The 20652-nt window shown below is 35.9% G+C and overlaps 1 pseudogene; it reads right to left on the bottom strand.

The window, feature by feature from the left end:
- The window catches only part of LOC133084567 (E3 ubiquitin-protein ligase MARCHF2-like), a 65274-nt pseudogene extending 45590 nt beyond the window's left edge, over positions 1-19684 (bottom strand).
- Between the last annotated feature and the right edge of the window lie 968 nt (positions 19685-20652).

The raw sequence follows: 20652 nt of genomic DNA, 5'->3' as shown, positions 1-20652 counted from the left end.
ATCTTGGAAATAGAATGGAGAAAATACAAGAAACGTTTAACAAGGACCTAGAAGAACTAAAGAGCAAACAAACAATGATGAACAACACAATAAATGAAATTTAAAATTCTCTAGAAGGAATCAAGAGCAGAATAACTGAGGCAGAACAACGGATAAGTGACCTGGAAGACAAAATAGTGGAAATAACTACTGCAGAGCAGAATAAAGAAAAAAGAATGAAAAGAATTGAGGACAGTCTCAGAGACCTCTGGGACAACATTAAACACACCAACATTCGAATTATAGGGGTCTCAGAAGAAGAAGAGAAAAAGACAGGGACTGAGAAAATATTTGAACAGATTATAGTTGAAAACTTCCCTAATATGGGAAAGGAAATAGCTAATAGCTAATCAAGTCCAGGAAGCACAGAGAGTCCTATACAGGATAAATCCAACGAGAAACATGCCAAGACACATATTAATCAAACTATCAAAAATTTAATACAAAGAAAAAATATTAAAAGCAGCAAGGGAAAAACAACAAGTAACACACAAGGGAATTCCCCATAAGGTTAACAGCTAATCTTTCAGCAGAAACTCTGCAAGCCAGAAGGGAGTGGCAGGACATATTTAAAGTGATGAAAGGGAAAAACCTACAATCAAGGTTACTCTACCCTGTAAGGATCTCATTCAGATTCAATGGAGAAATCGAAAGCTTTACAGACAAGCGAAAGCTAAGAGAATTCAGCACCACCAAACCAGCTTTACAACAAATGCTAAAGGAACTTCTCTAGGCAGGAAACACAAGAGGAGGAAAGGACCTACAATAACAAACCGAAAACAATTAAGAAAATGGTAATAGGAACATAAATATCGATAATTACCTTAAATGTGAATGGATTAATGCTCCAACCAAAAGACACAGGCTCACTGAATGGATACAAAAACACGACCCATATATATGCTGTCTACAAGAGACCCACTTCAGACCTAGGGACACATACAGACTGAAAGTGAGGGGATGGAAAAAGATATTCCATGCAAATGGAAATCAAAAGAAAGCTGGAGTAGAAATTCTCATATCAGACAAAAGAGATTTTAAAATAAAGACTATTACAAGGGACAAAGAAGGACACTACATAATGATCAAGGGATCAATCCAAGAAGAAGATATAACAATTGTAAATATTTATGCACCCAGCATAGGAGCACCTCAATACATAAAGCAAATGCTAACAGCCATAAAAGGGGAAATCGACAGTAACACAATCATAGTAGGGGACTTTAACACCCCACTTTCACCAATGGACAGATCACCCAAAACGAAAATAAGTAAGGAAACACAAGCTTTAAATGATACATTAAACAACATGGACTTAATTGACATTTATAGGACATTCCATCCAAAACAGCAGATTACACTTTCTTCTTAAGTGCTCATAGAACATTCCCCAGGATAGATCATATCTTGGGTCACAAATCAAGCCTTGCTAAATTTAAGAAAACTGAAATTTTATCAAGTATCTTTTCCAACCACAATGCTATGAGACTAGATATCAATTACAGGAAAAAATCTGTAAAAAATACAAATACATGGAGGCTAAACAATACACTACTTAATAACCAAGAGATCACTGAAGAAATCAAAGAGGAAATCAAAAAATACCTAGAAACAAATGACAATGAAAGCACGACAACCCAAAACCTATAGGATGCAGCAAAAGCAGTTCTAAGAGGGAAGTTTATAGCAATAAAATCCTACCTCAAGAAACAAGAAACATCTCAAATAAACAACCTAATCTTACACCTAAAGCAATTAGAGAAAGAACAAAAAAAACCCCAAAGTTAGCAGAAGGAAAGAAATCATAAAGATCAGATCAGAAATAAATGAAAAAGAAATGAAGAAAACAGTAGCAAAGATCAATAAAACTAAAAGCTGGTTCTTTGAGAAGATAAACAAAATTGATAAACCATTAGCCAGACTCATCAAGAAGAAAAGGGAGAAGACTCAAATCAACAGAATTAGAAATGAAAAAGGAGAAGTAACAACTGACACTGCGGAAATACAAAGGATCATGAGAGATTACTACAAGCAACTCTATGCCAATAAAATGGACAACCTGGAAGAAATGGACACATTCTTAGAAAAGCACAACCTTCCAAGACTGAACCATGAAGAAATAGAAAATATAAACAGACCAATCACAAGCACAGAAATTGAGACTATGATTAAAAATCTTCCAACAAAGAAAAGCCCAGGACCAGATGGCTTCACAGGCGAATTCTATCAAACATTTAGAGAAGAGCTAACACCTATTCTTCTCAAACTCTTCCAAAATATAGCAGAGAGAGGAACACTCCCAAAGTCAGTCTACGAGGCCACCATCACCCTGATACCAAAACCAGACAAAGATGTCACGGAAGAAAATGACAGGCCAATATCACTGATGAAGATAGATGCAAATATCCTCAACAAAATACTAGCAAACAGAATCCAACAGCACATTAAAATGATCATACCATATCAAGTGTGCTTTATCCCAGGAATGCAAGGATTCTTCAATATAGGCAAATCAATGTAATATACCATATTAGCAAATTGAAGGAGGAAAACCATATGATCATCTCCATAGATGCAGAAAAAGCTTTTGACAAAATTCAACACCCATTTATGATAAAAATCCTCTAGAAAGTAGGCATAGAGGGAAATTTCCTCAACATAATAAAGGCCATATATGAGAAACCCACAGCCACCATCGTCCTCAGTGGTGAAAAACTGAAACCATTTCCACTAAGATCAGGAACAAGACAAGGTTGCCCAGTCTTACCACTATTATTCAACATAGTTTTGGAAGTTTTAGCCACAGCAATCAAGAAGAAAAAGAAATAAAAGGAATCCAAATTGGAAAAAAAGAAGTAAAGCTGTCATTGTTTGCAGATGACATGATACTATACTTAGAGAATCCTAAAGATGCTACCAGAAAACTACTAGAGCTAATCAATGACTTTGGTAAAGTAGCAGGATACAAAATTAATGCACAGAAATCTCTTGCATTTCTATACACCAATAATGAAAAATCTGAAAGGGAAATTAAGGAAACACTCCCATTTACCATTGTAACAAAAAGAATAAAATACCTAGGAATAAACCTACCTAAGGAGACAAAAGACCTGTATGCAGAAAACTATAAGACACTGATGGAATAAATTAAAGATGATACAAACAGACGGAGAGATATACCATGTTCTTGGATTGGAAGAATCAACATTGTGAAAATGACTATACTACCCAAAGCAATCTACAGACTCAATGCAATCCCTATCAAATGACCAATGGCATTTTTCATAGAACTAGAACAAAAGAATTTCACAATTTGTATGGAAGCACAAAAGACCTCGAATAGCCAAAGCAATCTTGAGAAAGAAAAATAGAGCTGGAGGAATCAGGCTCCCTGACTTCAGACTATACTACAAAGCTACAGTAATCAAGACAGTATGGCACTGCCAGAAAAACAGAAATATAGATCAATGGAACAGGATAGAAAGCCCAGAGATAAACTCATGCACATATGGTCACCTTATCTTTGATAAAGGAGGCAAGGATATACAATGGAGAAAAGACATCCTCTTCCATAAGTGGTGCTGGGAAAACTGGACAGCTACATGTAAAAGAATGAAATTAGAACACTCCCTAACACCATATACAAAAATAAACTCAAAATGTATTAAAGACCTAAATGTAAGGCCAGACACTATCAAACTCTTAGAGGAAAACATAGGCAGAACACTCTATGACATAAATCACAGCAAGGTCCTTTTTGACCCACCTCCTAGAGAAATGGAAATAAAAACAAAAATAAACAAATGGGACCTAATGAAACTTCAAAGCTTTTGCACAGCAAAGGAAATCATAAACAAGACGAAAAGACAACTCTCAGAATGGGAGAAAATATTTGCAAATGAAGCAACTGACAAAGGACTAATCTCCAAAATTTACAAGCAGCTTATGCAGCTCAATATCAAAGAAACAAACAACCCAATCCAAAAATGGGAGAAGACCTAAATAGACATTTCTCCAAAGATGATATACAGACAGCCAACAAACACATGAAAGAATGCTCAACCTCACTAATCATTAGAGAAATGCAAATCAAAACTACAATGAGGTATCCCCTCATACCATTCAGACTAGCCATCATCGAAAAATCTACAAACAATAAATGCTGGAGAGGGTGTGGAGAAAAGGGAACCCTCTTGCACTGTTGGTGGGAATGTAAATTGATACAGCCACTATGGAGAACATTATGGAGGTTCATTAAAAAACCAAAAATAGAACTACTGTATGACCCAGAAATCCCACTATTAGGCATATACCCTGAGAAAACCATAATTGAAAAAGAGTCATGTACCACAATGTTCATTGCAGCTCTATCTACAATAGTCAGGACTCGGAAGCAACCTAAGTGTCCATCGACAGATGAATGGATAAAGAAGATGTGGCACATATATACAATGGAATATTACTCAGACATAAAAAGAAACAAAATTGAGTTATTTGTAGTGAGGTGGATGGACCTAGAGTCTTTCATATGGAGTGAAGTAAATCAGAAAGAGAAAAACAAATACCGTTTGCTAACACATATATATGGAATCTAAAAATTAAAAAAAAGATGGTTCTGATGAACCTAGGGGCAGGACAGGAATAAAGATGCAGACATAGAGAATGGACTTGAGGACACAGGAAGGGGGAAGTGTAAGCTGGGACGAAGTGAGAGACTGGCATGGACCTATATACACTACCAAATGTAAAACAGATAGCTAGTGGGAAGCAGCCACATAGCACAGGGAGATCAGCTCGGTGTTTTGTGACCACCTAAAGGGGTGGGATAGGGAGGGTGGGAGGGAGACGCAAGAGGGAGGAGATACGGGGATATATGTATATGTATAGCTGATTCACTTTGTTATAAAGCAGAAACACACCACTGTAAAGCAATTATACTCCAATAAAGATGTTTTTTAAAAAAATTCTTATCAAAAGAAAAAAATCTTTATGTATGGTGATGGATATTAACTAGAGTTTTTGTGGTGATCATTTCACAATCTATGCAAATAATTGAATCATTATGTCATCCAATTGAAATTAATATATGTAAATTATACCTCAATTAAAAAATAAATTTAAAAAGAATCATAAAGGTGGAGTTAATGAACTGATTATAGTCTTTTCTACATATGCATTTATTTTATCTCACAAACTATTAAACATATGGAATCTCCAAATTATGCACTTACAAGCCATTTCTAGTTTTGTCACAGTTCCCAAATTATCCAGATTGACCCATGTCATGAAATGGAAAGAAAAGGGTATTGTTTCTTTTACTGTAATTCTACTGTTTTACTAGAGTGTCACAGTGGCAACTTTCCAATCTAGTTTTGAGAATAGATCCCTTTGTCAAGCTTGGTCATAATTTGGGCAAACCCTCTACTTAAGCAGAACATAACTCAGTTATGAGGATAAAGATTCATTCGTGTTTGTAGGATATCAAAAATCCAGAAGTTTGACGTAATAGACTCACCGAATAAAAACTTTCAACTATAAAATTTTGTCAAGGTCTGTAACTTTTTAACACCTTTTACATTCTAATTTGCGTATATGCCACTATCAGTTTTCACTGAAACAGTCATTTTGATTCATTTGGAAGCACAATTGTTTTACTCTGGGCAATCTGAATATTTCCACACAAATTTTTAGATAATATAATTTATGTAAGAACCACAAGGTATAAATTATTGCCATTGAAAAGGCAGTAATTTTGAATTCCTATAATGTATTTTAAATAAGCAAAAGTCTGTAAGGCTAAACAGTAGTATTTGTGCAATACTAGAAACAAAATGTTTTATTTCTTACATCTCACAAGAAAACTTGTACTATCTTCTCAGATAAAGCTACAAACATGGTTTATTAATTTCAATGATAAAAATTTTTGTGTAGAAATGAGCAATAAATAGACGTCTGTCTATAGAGTACACACACAATGAGAGGTTGTATTGGTAATTAAAGGGCTAATTTTCCCAGATAGAAATTTTCTCTTTAAAATAGTAAAAACATGTGAAAAAATGAACTGCCCCATATATTTTTAACTTATTCTGATCAATGAAACAAGGAGAGGAGTTCTCACAAATCTCTCTAAAAGGCCCTGTAAGTAAAACTTGTTTTAGAATCAAAAGGATTTAAGCTCTGATTATTAACTCATAACCAAGGAGGAACTATTTAATGAGATGGGCTTGTCCTCAACTTGACTACTACTTTCTAAATTCTGAATTACAACCTCATTATGTAATCTGATTTAATCATAGAGGAATGTGCTTTATAATTTTTAATTAGTGCATCTTACTTTCTAATCTAATAAAACTGCAGAAATTTATATGTTAGAGAAGACTTTTTAAAAAAGCATGTATTATTTTATAGTCACTTTTAATTTTACTGTCACCATGAAAAATTGAGAGATAGTAAAAATAAAATGCATTTATACATACATGTATGATGAAACGTCTCTGTCATTCCTTTACTCTATGACAGTGTTTTCAAAGTGTGGTGTTAGGATGACTTGAGCCATTTAATCACCTAAAGAGCTTGTTTAAAAATTTGTTTCCCACGTTCCACCCCAACTCAGACTCATTGACCGAGAATCACCAGGCAGGGGTGTGGATCAGAAATGCATACAAAACAAGCATATTTGGTGATACTGATGGAGCTAGTTCAAGGAGTGACCTTAAAGTGGCCCTGCTTTAGGGGCTATTGTCACATCTAAGATGTGTTCTATCCAGCTTCTTTAAAGTACACTTTAATGTCAGATGTGCATCTATTGTATATTTTGTGAGACTTCTTTTTAAATTGATGATTGGTAATTTGTGGGACTTCCGAAAATGATGGCAATAATTATGGATTTTTAAATATCACTAAATTAGTCTTAATTCTTGCTTTGATAGTAGCCCAAAGCTACTCAAATGTTGACTTGAACACACACTTGAGTGACAACACTGGATTAGTCATTATACAACACTAATATTTTCTGCTTCATTTCATGTCCTCCATAACATAAAAATCTCACTTCTCATGAAGATTCTGTTATGACCCCTGCCAGTGTGTGCCCTCTGTACCTCAGCTCCAGTTAAGGATCATGATCTTTTTTATATTCCCATTAGCTGAGAAGATGTTATTTTTTGTAGTTTGTGTTTTAACAGGTAGACTTTTGTTTCCCACATACAAAACTATAACATCAATTTTTTCTACACAGCCTCCTTTTCCCCAAACATCCCCCACAGCCCTGCAAGAAATATGAACATGCCCATTCTGTTGAGAATCACATTTCTGTTAAGTACCATCATGTTTCAAATGAAAGTTCAGATATTGATTCAAGTTGCCATTATTAATCTATGACCCAACTTAACAGCTTTACAAGATTGACTCCACAAGTCATGAGGCTAGTTCATGATGCTAGGACTCTGGGTTATCACTTGAAATGAAGAAAGATCATCGTGTGGTTGTAACTACATGACTGTCATTTGATGGTGTTTTCTCTATCTCTCTGTCCTCTCTCTGGAATCATTCTTTGGTGGTGTCTATTTCTGCACAAAATGGAAAGTTTAATTGGTCTTTTCAGGATCAATACAAAACATTTTGTAGCTCATTAAATAAAAAGTAGCTAATGATCATCTAAATCTAATACATTAGAAAACTTGTACTTCTAGGTGTCACCGGATTTAGGGGTTATGGAATATTTACAAGCTATATATTGACAATATAGGGGTAAGATTTCTTCTTTGGAGGAGATGCTCATTTAATTGAAGGTCCCAAGTAGATATAGAAATCCAGAGACATGAAAAGCATGAAGGATAAGAAATAGAGAAATGAACTGAAACTAAAATGAAAACTAAAATGCTATTAGAAAATTTAAGAAAGTCACAGTAATATTTTCAAAGTGACATATTGGGAAGAGAAAGTAGCAAATAGCTAAAACTACTGAGGCAGTACCAAAAAGTCAATAAGGAGAAAAATCTTCCTAAAAATGATGGATGATTTAATCAGGACAACTAGAATTAAATCAGAAGGAGAGAATGCACACAGGTAGTAAAATATGTCAGACCAAATTCTGTAGAGCTAGGAAAAAAATGGGTTATTGGATTCTTTAATAATAAGTGAAATGCTCTAAGTATCAAAAGAAACTAATAGACTTTTCCAGTTATGTACAAAAGGCATTCATTAACAATAGCACATTAGCATTTATTAAAGTTTTTTTGATGTTCTAGAAGATTCTAAAGCTTTCATTCGCTTTTTAATACAAATTATCCTGTGATTTCTGTCATTTTAAGTGGGTCACAGAATACCTAAATTTGAATGTTCCTTCATTTTTCTGCAGAATTTCAATAAATATTGTGTATTTCAATGAATCAACCACAACTAAATACTGATGTTCTACCACAAAAGTACAATGGCAACAAAATTATATATATCTGAAAGTTCCTTACTCTGGCAAACTCAACAGGCATATGCAGGAAATCTGAAAGTGGACAGTATTACCTGAAGATTACTTTAGTTGCTCTTGTAGTTTATGTCTTATTATTAGCAACACAATATTATCCCATGTATTTCCATGTTATGTCCTTTGCACTTTGTTTAATTAATAGGATATTTTTAGGTACACATTTAATATGTAATGCTAATGATTATGTTTCTTTTGACAATCTTTTTCTGAAATAAATACACTTTCAGTATTACGAACTAAAGTTAGACTGTCCTGGCAACTTATTGTGATATGTTATAAGGAATGTTAATACCATAATATGTTTGCTATAGGAATATTTGTTTGAGGTTTAAAGTTTTAAATGGCAGAATTGGTCCTTTGTAACACAGGATATTTGCATCTTCCTCTCTTTAAAGATGCTGGCTAGAGCCACTTGGTTTTAAAACATTGTGAAAGGAGTCATATCCAACTTGACCATACCATTTCCATCAACTCTTTGAAAGCTACTTTAAACTTCTTTTCCATTAAAATGAGGATTGCCCATCAGATTACTCTGAACTAGCTTCCTTTGTATTTGTCTACTAATCCCTCTAGTATAATAGAATTTTTACAGTATTTAACAAGCAACAGAAATAGTCTTTAAAAACTTGAGTCCAGATCTGCCGAGGGTTCATGTGAAGTGAATATGATCCCCTGAATTTTGGGTTTATTCTGACCAAAAAAGGGGCACAGTTAAGAATCCCTGAGATGACTGTGGTTGACATTAGTCTGTTTATGTGGGCGTGTGGAAACTTGCTGGAGCCATCAAGTTTCAGTTGACTGTACAGCTGAGTTTGCACCACACCCTTTCACTTCTCAAGCTTTTGCATCACACTGCATGAGCAATCCTGCCTCTTGTATATGTTGATTTTAATCATCCACATCCCATGTGAGGGTTGGACTTCATTCCTTAGTAAAGGTTGTTGTACTTGTGATAACCTATTAACATTTCTCAAATTTAAATAGTACATTATCTATAATTGTGTTATTAATTTTTCCTCCTACCAGTAATGTGTTTAGAGTTGATTCACTATATGGTATTTTCTTATTGGAGAAGAAAAAAGAAACTAGAAATGAAAATACAATTTCTAGTTAGAAAAAAAAAGTAATATTTAAGGAAGCAAAGGAGACCTTAACGGGGAAGCCAGATTTCCAGGGAAATTCTGAAACAAGTGACAGCGAAGCCTAGGTTAGAATAAAGGCTAAAAGTAGACTAACAGGATACAAAACATGCTTATTGCAAACAACCAGTGCCATAAAAATCAGTGCCATAAAAGGACATATTATCAAGTATTCCTTACAACTTTCGGTATGTGTTATGTTTTATGAATCTTAATGTTGTGAATAGAGATTTTTATACAGTATATTAACATGAAAAAAAATCAGGTAAAAGTTAAATTTCATGCAGCATTTGGTATTTTATCCATGTCCAGGTAAACGGATGACAAACTCAATTTTATCTACATACTAGTCATGTAAATGTGGCATACTACATGCATGTATTCTAAGAGATTTATATTTAATTTTCACTTGCTGAAATTTTTTCCTTTTCAGTTCTTCTTTGTTCATATGGATTATTATTGTCCTTGTTGAAATAATTTCAAATGTCTGTCAGTGGACAAATGGATAAATAAGTGCGATATAAGTTATGTTGATAGTTATTATTCAGCCTTAAAAAGGAATCAAATTCTGATACATATAATATGCATAAACCTTCAAGACATTATGTTAAGTGAAATAAGTCAGATACAAGGACAAATATTGTATGATTCTACTTATGAGGTACCTACAATAGTCAAATTCAGAAAGAAAGTAGAATAGTAGTCATCAGGGGCTGGGGTAGTAGTGAGGGTAGAGAAGGAAAAATGGGGAATTTTAAAGATACAGAGTTCTAGTTTTTGATGAAAAAGTTCTGAATATGGATAGTCATGTTGGCTGCACAAGAATGTGAGTATACTTAATGCCAATGATTTGTATACCTAAAAATGGTTAAGATGGAAAAATTTTATATACATTATACCACAGTTTTTTACAAAAGGAGGTTAGAGAGCTTGAAACATTTGGGAGTCCATTTGGGCTCTTAGTGTCACTTCGGGGACACGGTGAAATCGAGCTAGAAAGGATGTTGAGAAGCACAAAATAGTGGGCTAAGATCAATATCAATTAGCAGTAAAATAGCTGTTACCTAATGTAATTGATCATTTTAATGACTCATTTTAGTCAACATTTGCACATAAAGACATTTAAGGAAAATTCTACTTTTAAGAAATGTTCAGAATATTATACTGCATTCTTTCTGTTTACTTGTTAAGACTGAACAGACATGAATCAGTTGAAACAGATTTGTTTACAAAGAACTTCAGAAAAAGACAAGTGAGAAAATAAGTTCAGTCAAATTATATGCTGAGATTCCTAACAACTCAAGTCAACTTCCATGTACGTTGTTTATTTCTATTTTAAAGATTAAAAGTGAATAACTCGTTAGTTAAAAATTATACAAAGGGGAACTGAGGAATAGATGACAAAGCTGTTTTAGGTAGGAGCAGGCTTCATGAGGTTAATGAGTTGAAAGATATGAATATTTTATGCTGACATGTTAAATTTTTAAAAGTGAAGTGTATTAAAAGAGAGAACCAGTGTATTTTGTAAGTCTCTTAAACTTCTTAAAACATACAGATGTTATACTATTCTCTTCTACATTTTCAAAGAATTAAATTAGATATTTTAAACTTTACATATTTTTCTTCCTGTGATTCTCTAATTCTTTCAGATTTATTACCCTCCTAATCCCCAAAGTTTTCAGACTGTTTTTAAAAAAGCAGGGGTGGATGTCAGCAAAAATAGTAGAGGAAGGACCTCCGAACATTTGTTCTTCCATAAAAGCAATTGGCAAAATTATCAGAAGAATCTTTTCAGAATTCTGGAAATTAACCAAAGGCTTGCAGCAACCCAAGGAGTATTAATGCAAGAAAAATGGTTGACTCTCAAGAACAGTGAGCTTTTGGGCATTTTATCATGTTCTAGCCCTATGCTGCTCTCCAGCTCAGTGGTAGCTGTAATAGGTAACATTCTGCATTCCCGGTGCAGCACGGCATCTACAGCAGTGAGCAAGTAGAACTGGATCTCTTTCAAAGCCTTATTTCCAAAGTATGGTCATTATTTTACCTATCTGAAGGGTCCCTGGAAGACCCAATTTCAAGGCTGACTTGGAACACACCCTATACTAAAAGCCTTCTTCCTTACGTTGCAGTGAAAACAATTAGTCAAGTGCTTTATCTTTGCAGCTGCCTGGGGAGATTGATAACTATTGGGGAACACAGATTAACCAAAAATCTTAAGGAAAACCTGAAGAATGAGATGCCTATAGTGGCTCTAAAAGACTCAGACATATATTGCAGGGAATTTAGAAGGCCACATGCATGTGTAGAGCTATGTGCCTGCTGAGGAAAGACCTTAGAAGACTACAGTGCCTCATCTTTGGCTGACCATAAGGCCATGGTCAGCAGAAAGTGGGAACTTACAGTGTAGCTGAAAATTAATCTGGCTGAATGTTGAAAGCATACAAAGTACACACAAGCCCCTCAGCAAAGACAGAAAATTTGGTTCCAGTCCTTTAAGGAAACCTGATCAGCAACTGTGAGGCCAACCAAGTAGAGACTTAAGTGGCCACATGTGACAAAGAATACAGATTTCACATTAGTACAGGAAAATCACTAAACAAACAGCAGTGGCTATAGAAAACAGCAACAACAAACCCTGGGTAGAGGATATCATCTGATTTACAGAGTTGTCACATTATTCAAAATGTTCAGTTTGCAAAAAAAAGTTTGCCAAGAAGCAGAAAAGAATAGCCCACGCATGGGGAAAAGCAATCAATAGAAACAATCTGAGGAAGTGCAGATGTTTTCATTAGATGAAAACAAAACTTTAAATCAGCTGTTTTAAGTAATGTTCAAAAGAGCTAAAGGAAAGTATGCCCAAATGAGTTTTTATGAATTATGAAAATGGTATCTCAAATAGAAAATGTCGATTAGGAAATAGAAATTATAAAAAGGAACCAAATAAAAATTCTGGAGTTGAAAAGTATAATAACCGCTTGAAAAGTTTACTAGATGGGTTCACCAAACAATTCTCAGTAAATTTTAAAATATTGAAATCTTTTTCTGAACACGGTGGTATGAATCAGTAATAGGAGGACAACTGGAAAATTAACAAAATGTGGAAATTAACACACTCTTGACTAACCAATGGATCAAAGTAGTCAAAAGAGAAACCAAAATATATCTTGAAATGAAAATGGAAACACAATACACCAAAATTTATGGGATGCGGGAGAAGCAGTTCTAAGACGGAAGTTTATAAAGATAAAGGCTCTATTAACAAGAGAGATCTAAAATAAACTACCCAACTTTACACCTCAAGGAACCAGAAGAACAAAGTCCAGTTAATATAAAGGAAGGAAGTAACAAAGATCAGAGCAAAAATAAATGAAGTAAATAGAAAAATAGGGGAAAAAAAATCAATGAAACTAAGAAGACTTTTTTGAAAACAAACTTTTAGATGACTTACCAAGAAAAAGAGGACTCAGTTTTATAAGTCAACAGGGAGACATTGCATTGGCTACCACAGAAATACAGCAAGTTGTAAGAGACAACTATGAGTAATTGTATACCAACAAATTAGACAGTCTAGAAGAAATGGATAAATTTCTAGAAACATACAGCCTACCAAGTTTGAGTCTTGAACAAAATCTGAACAGACCAACAAGAGATTGTATCATTCATCAAAAACCTCACGACCAAAAAAAGTCTATAATCAGATGGTTTCACAGGTGATTTCTACTGAACATTTAAAGAATTAAACAGCAATTCTCAAAAAAAAAAAAAATTGAATACAGTAGGAGAAAACACTCCCAAACTATTTTAAGAGGGTAGCCCTACTCTGATACAAAAGCCAGATAAGGATAGTACTAAAAAATAAAAAACTACAGACCAATATCTCAGATGAATATAGTTGCAAAAATACTCAATAAAGTATTAGCAAACCAAATTCAACACATTTAAAGGATTATACACCATGATCAAGTGAGACTGATCCCTGGAAGTCAAGGATAGTTACCACATGAAAGTCAATAAATGCAATACACCACATTAATAGAATGAAAAAAAAAAACATATGATTATCTAAATTATCTTAAGACAGTCACTTAGATGGTTTACAATCCTAAGATTCATATGGAACCACAAAAGATCCCAGATAACCAAAGCAATTTCTTCTTAAGCAGGAAGCATCACACGTCCTGATTTCAAATTACATTACAAAGCTATAGTAATCAAACCATAAAAAGACACAGACCCATGGCACAGCATCAAGAGCTGAAGACTCTAGTTACTACTATCAGGAATGAAAGTAGACATTACTACCAAACTTACACAAATGAAAAACAAGTTTAGGGGGATATTATGACCAACTGTATGCCAACAAATTAGGTAACGAATTGATACATTGTGAACAAGATACAAAATACCAAAACAGACTAAAAAATGAAATCTGAACAGTCTAATAAAAAGTAAAAACACTAATTAGTGATCAAGATAGCTTTCCACAAAGAATAACCCAGATCCAAATGGCTTCATTGGCGAGTTCTACCAAATGTTTAAAGAATATGAATTCTTCAAACTGTTCAAAAAAAATAGAAGAGGGAATACTTCCTAACTTAATGAGGATAGTTTTATCCCAATACCAAAATTAGACAAAAGACAGTATCACAAGAAATACAGATCAGTATCTCTTAGCAGTATGGTTGCTATAATTCTCCAAAAATATTAGAAAATTGAATTCAGAAGCTTAGTAAAAGGAGTATATCCCATTACCAAGTGGAATTTATATCATGACTACAAGGTTTGTTCATCAATATACTATACCAATACAATAAAGGGAACAAATGCACACTCATATTGGTAGATGTAGAAAAAGGAACTTGACCCAACATCCCTTCATGATAAAAAAACACTCAAGCCAGGAACAGAAGGTACCTTGCTCAACCTGATAAGGGGCATCAACGATAAACCGACAGCTAACATTACACTTAATGATGAAAGAACTAAAGCTTTCCCTCTAAGAACAAGACAAGACATCCATTCTCAACACTTCTATTCAACATTGTACTGGAGGTTCTAGTCAGGGTAATCAGGCAAAAAAAAAAAAAAAGTCCAGTCATATTCAAAAGAAAGATGTTGAACTATGTTTGCAGATAACATGATCTTACATATAGAAAACTATATAATCCACACATATTAAGAAACTATTAGAATTAATGAGTTCAGCAAGGTTGCAGAATACATGACTAATAAGCAAAAAATCATTTGTGTTTCTCTATACCAGTTGTTACTGGCTGAATTGTATGCCCTCCAAATTCATATGGTGAAGCCCTAATACATAGTACCTCAGAATGTTACTGTTATTTGGAGATCAGTTCTTTAAAGAGGATATATTAAAATGAGGCTGTTAGTGTAGGCACTAATCCAATCTGACTGGTGTCCTTAATAAGAGAAAATTTGGACATAAAGAAAGAGAGACTTCAGGGATGCACTCGCACAGAGCCAAGATTATGTGAGGACACTTAGAGAAGGCAGCTATCCACAAACCAAGGAGAGAGGCCTCAGAAGAAACCAAATCTGCTGACACTTTGATCAGTTCCAAAACTGAGAAAATTTATGTTGTTTAAGCTACTCAGCATGTGGTATTGTTTTGGCAGCCATAGCAAATTAATATGCTAGCCATGAACAATTCAGAAGTGAAATTTAAAAATTCTATTTATAACAGCATAAAAAACACTTAGGAATATATGTAACAAAAGTAGTACAAGGATAGTGCACTGAAAACTACCATTTTGAAAGAAATTAAAGACCTAGATAAATGAAAAGACATTGCATTTAAATGGATTGCAAGATTTTCAAGATTTCTTATTGTTAAGATGGCAGAAGTCTCCAAGTTAATCTACAGAGTAAATTTAATCCCTATCAAAATTCCAACTACTATTTTTGCCCAGTAACCAAAATAGCTTGCTACTGGCACTAGGATACACATATAGATCAATGTGATAGAATTAAGGGTCCAGATATAAACCAGTCTATGGCCAATTGATTTTCAACGATGCGAAGTTCATTCAATGAGAAAATAATTTTGTCCACAATGGCTGAGACAACTGTATATCCACATACAAAAGAATAATTTTGGTCCCCTTCCTCACACTGAATACAAATATTTAAACAAGATGAATCGGAAACCTAAAAAAATTTAAGAGCTAAAACTATAAAACTCTTAGAAGAAAACAGGGGTGTAAATCTTTGTGACCTTAAATTAGGCACGGGTTTCTTATATATGGTGCCTAAAGCAGAAACAAAGAAATATATTTAAATTGTATTTAATCAGAATTTTTAAAAGATGTGCATGAAAAGACTATCAAGAAAGTAAAAAGGCAATCCATACAATGGGAGAAAATGTTTGCAATTCATATATCTGACAAGAGCTAGTGTTCAGAATATATGAACATTTACATCTCAATAATGAAAAAAACAACCCAGTTAAAAAGGAGCAAAGGGTTTGGATAGGCAGTTCTCCAGAGAAGATACACAAATGCCCAGTAAGCACCTGAAAAGATGTTCAATATCAATAGTCAGTAGGGAAATATAAATCAAAACCACAATGTGATACCACTTCACACCAACCAGGATAGCTATAATTTTTTTTAAATGGGAAATAACAAATGTTAGTGAAGATGAGAAGAAATTGGGCCCCTCATACATTGCCGAGAATGTAAAAAAGGTGTAGCCATTATGGAAGACAGTTTGTCATTTCCTCACAGAGTTAAATAGAGTCACTGTATCATCCATGTATCCACATATATTGTGCAAGTTGTACATGATGTTCATAGCATCATTATTCATAATAGCCCCAACGTGGGAACAACTCAAATGTCCATCAACTGCTGAATATATAAAATGTAGTATATCCATTCAATGGAATATTATTTGGCAATAAAAAGGAATACAGTACTGATACATGCTACAGCATGGATGAACCTTGAAAACATGGTAAATGAAAGAAGTCAGACCCAAAGTCACATGTCATATGATTCTTTTCATGTGAGGGATCCAGAATAGGCAAATCCATAGAGACAGAAAGTAGATTAGTGGTTGCCAGAGTCTGTGGGGGAGGGGAATGGGGAGTAACTGCTAATGGGCATGAGGTTTTTTGGGGTGATGAAAATGGTTCTGGAATTAGATGGTCCTATGAGTATACTAAAATCCACTGAACTGTATGCTTTAAACGAGTGAGACTAGAGCTATGTCAATTATAAATCAATAAAAAATTCATATGGTGAAGATGAAAAAGAGAAAAAAGAAAACAAGATGAATGCAAGGTGAGGAAAGGAAATGCAGTAGAAGCCATCAGGGTTGCATATTAGTCATGTGGTGGCATGTGGTGCAGAGCACTTCAGCAGTTAACACAAGGGCCATGATCTGTGCTAGGAATAATAGCCTCCACTAGGGGCTCTGCAGAAGCACAACTTCTGCGAAACGTATTTCCTGTGGTTCAGACATTTTTTAATCCGTTCAGAAAAATCTCGGTTGACAATGTCCACAACAATCAGCATTTTCAGAACTTTTCTGAGTGTTCCATATTAGGTATTGTGCAGCATATTCCTTAATATGTTTCATTTATTAATGCCCTTACCCTTTTTAGGTGTTGCTAGGCTGCACCCTGCAGGCCTGTATACCTTGTAGTTGCCCAGCCCCGAGACTGAAGAAGGAGCCTGAAAATGGCAACAGAGAACGATATTGGATAGGGGATCTTGCACGTCTGAAACAAAGGGTCCTGGAGCAACACCTCACCGTGTACAGCAGACGGGACAGGGCAGCCATCTTCACTACTTGGGGAAGGAGGAGGCTACCATTTATAGGGGGAATTGACATCAGGTTTGTTCATCAGTTACCAGGGAAACCAGCAGCGTGGGCATGTCCTTTACAGCCCCTCAGGTTAATGAACGTCACAAGGGCAGATGTTTCTCTTTAATAAACGAGCAGGCGGCGCCGTTCTGGCCTAAGGATTAGAACAATCACTAGCTGGGGGAGAGGGCAAGCAAGTTCGTATAAGTAGGGTGTAGGTGAAGTAGGGACCGATGGACGAGGGGATGTAGAAAAAGCAGGAGAGCAGCCATCTTGAGTGGCCTGGCCGTACACTCCACCCTACATACCCCACACCACCTTTACCATCTTGGTCCACCCCCTTCCCCAGTATACCTAGGTCAGGTGTGCAGAGGCGTACTGCAACCAAGTACCACAGAGACAATACAGACAGAGTCTAAGCAGTGGGCCAACTTTGGACCCAGTCACGTATTGGCTCAATTTTTCATGGACATCCACAGGAGGACGACAATGGCATGTTGCCATAGACCCTGCAATCAAATTCATTTGGCAGTGAGGCCATCGTTGTTACCTAGCCCACGAACAGATTCCCTCCACTTAGATGAGAGATGAAATGTAAGGCATTTAACAGGCACAATACAGGGATCATGACCATTAAGCAAAATACAAGCAGTAACAGCATTCTGAGATAATACCACACCTACCTATGGCTTTTGTCGCGGCCTGCAGTACCACACCACCCGTCCACACTCAGTCCGCACAGTTGATGTCAAATAGTGGAGAGGCGGAGTAACAGACCACAGGTTAAAATAATGGTGCTTTTCTCCATTATGGGGCCCGGATTAATTACCTTAGTAGTCTTAGGCGGGGCCGGGTGGAAGACAGGTGAGATCTGTAAGTCCCTTTTTTAATTCTATTCCCCACACAGGGCAGCAAACCCAAACTATTGAGGACTTACTTGCCAGTCCCAGGGCCATTTTATAATGTGTTTCTCGGGGGGTAGATTCCGTGGCAAGGGCAAAAGTGAGTCATTGTCCTGACCTATAATCAATCGGCAGCGGTCCTTTGGTGGTCAACAGTTGAACTCGGATGGTGTTGACTAGTTGTCTCTGGGTTAACGTGGCGTAGGCACTGGAATGATTGCTCCTGGAATGTTCAGTTATAGATTTCGCATCTCAATTGTTGTTTAAGTAATCCTTTCATCCTTTCAGTTAGCCCAGCAGCAGTGGAGTTGTAGGGCAGGTGGAAGTGTCAGCATATGTCATTTTTAGAGGCCCATTCCTGAACTTTGTGGTGGGTAAAGTGGGTTCCTTGGTCACTATCAATGTCGATGGGAGTCCTGTATGTCGTGCACAGCTCTTCTAGACCCTGAATAGTGGGTTTTTGCATTGCTCGATGACTTACGTAGGCCTTTTATAATGTCTTCCACCTGTTGTAATGCATTGTAGACAGCATATAGCTGTTGTTCGCTCACACTGTATTGTTGCTCTGACCATTGCCATAGCTATGACCAAAAAAGGGTAGTCTTATCATTTTGCCATTGTCACAGGCCCCAGCCAAACCTGGGTAACTGGCCATGTCTAATTCACAAGTCTGTTCCTGAGTTATTATCCCTAAAGCCTGTGTCTGTAATTGTTTAGGGGTGGTGGGTCAGGGGTATGCCTGTATTTTGTAGATAATCCAGGTCCTTGTGTTCTGTCTGTATTCACCAGCCATCCCTGTGCAGTCAAGATGAACCATGAGCACGGGGCTGCTACTCTTAAACTTGAAAGAGACTCTGAGATTAACAGGCTATTATCAACATAAATGGAAGAGAAAGATACCTCTCATGGTAGACAGCTGCCACGGGGCATGGGCACGCCCACGCTAGTGGACGACCACCTCGGGATTACCTCTCACAACTTTGGGGCCCCACATGCTAGTGGACAGCCACCCCAGGCTTAACTCCACAAGTGTCCATTCCCTGTTCTTATTTCCCAACATCTCAGTGCTCATGGGAGTTTCCCTGGTGTCCTGACTTGTTCACCAACTGCTGTGCTGCACTCTGCAGGCCTGCAAGCCTTGTATTGTAGTTGCACAGCCTGGACACTGAAGAAAGAGCCTTGAGACAGTGACAGAGATCAGTAATATTGGATAGGGGATCTTACCTGTCTGAAATAAAGGGTCCTGGTGCAATGCCCCACACGTACAGCAGACAAGCCACAGCAACCATCTTTACCGCTTGGGGAAGAAGGAGGCTACCATTTATAGGGGGAATTGATGTCAGGTTGGCTCATCAGTTACCAGGGAAACCAGCTGGCGCATGTCCCTTACAGCTCCTCAGGTTAACAACCATCATGAGGGCAGATGTTTCCCTTTAATAAACTAGCAGGTGGAGCCAAAGGATTAGAACAATCGCTAGCTGTGGCAGGGGGCAAGCACTGTTCACGTGAGTAGGTGAAGCAGGGACCGGTGGAGCGGGGATGTACAAAGAGCAAGAGAATAGCCATATTGAGTGGCCTGATCATACAGGAGTGTACAATTCCATTTTATTAATTTGTTTTTACTATTTTGAGCTGCACATTTTTTGCACTTTGCTCTTTACTGGTCAAAAAAACTTTAGCTTATTAAGATTCAGAAAGAAGACAGTATAAACATGTATGCCATTTTAATGCAATATGTTATTTCATTATGAAAGAGGCAAATATAATTATATTTTAATTTCATCTAAATAGTAAATGTACTATTGATATGAGGATAAAAGGCATTAAGTATTCTTGCATGCTAAATGTCCCTGTAAACAAAGAGTGATATTAGCTGTTATGTAATTTTTTTAAATGCTTATTTCATTCAAAACACTCTATTTATAAAATTTTTACTTAAATTATGAAAGAGCAAAAAGCTGAAATATCCATCAATAGTATAATGAAATCTTGGTTGATTCTGAACGTCAGCCAAGATGAAGGAATGAGTCTTGTAATTGAGTACCAGAGGTAAAAAAAATTAGCCCTATTAAATGAGGAGAAAGAGGAAATGCCTTAGACCTAGAGGAAAAGGTCATAATATTAGATTAGGACTGAATAAAAGCAGTCCACTACTAGCAATTTCCCTTTACTTGACAGCAATTATAGAAAGTTTTAACAAATTCTATTAAAATGGACAAAAACTATTTCCTAAAATAATAATAGATTACAATAAATA

The sequence above is a fragment of the Eubalaena glacialis genome, chromosome 2 (genome assembly GCF_028564815.1).
Source record: "Eubalaena glacialis isolate mEubGla1 chromosome 2, mEubGla1.1.hap2.+ XY, whole genome shotgun sequence".
Classification (NCBI taxonomy): domain Eukaryota; kingdom Metazoa; phylum Chordata; class Mammalia; order Artiodactyla; family Balaenidae; genus Eubalaena; species Eubalaena glacialis.
This window is presented reverse-complemented; position numbering and strand designations above follow the sequence as displayed.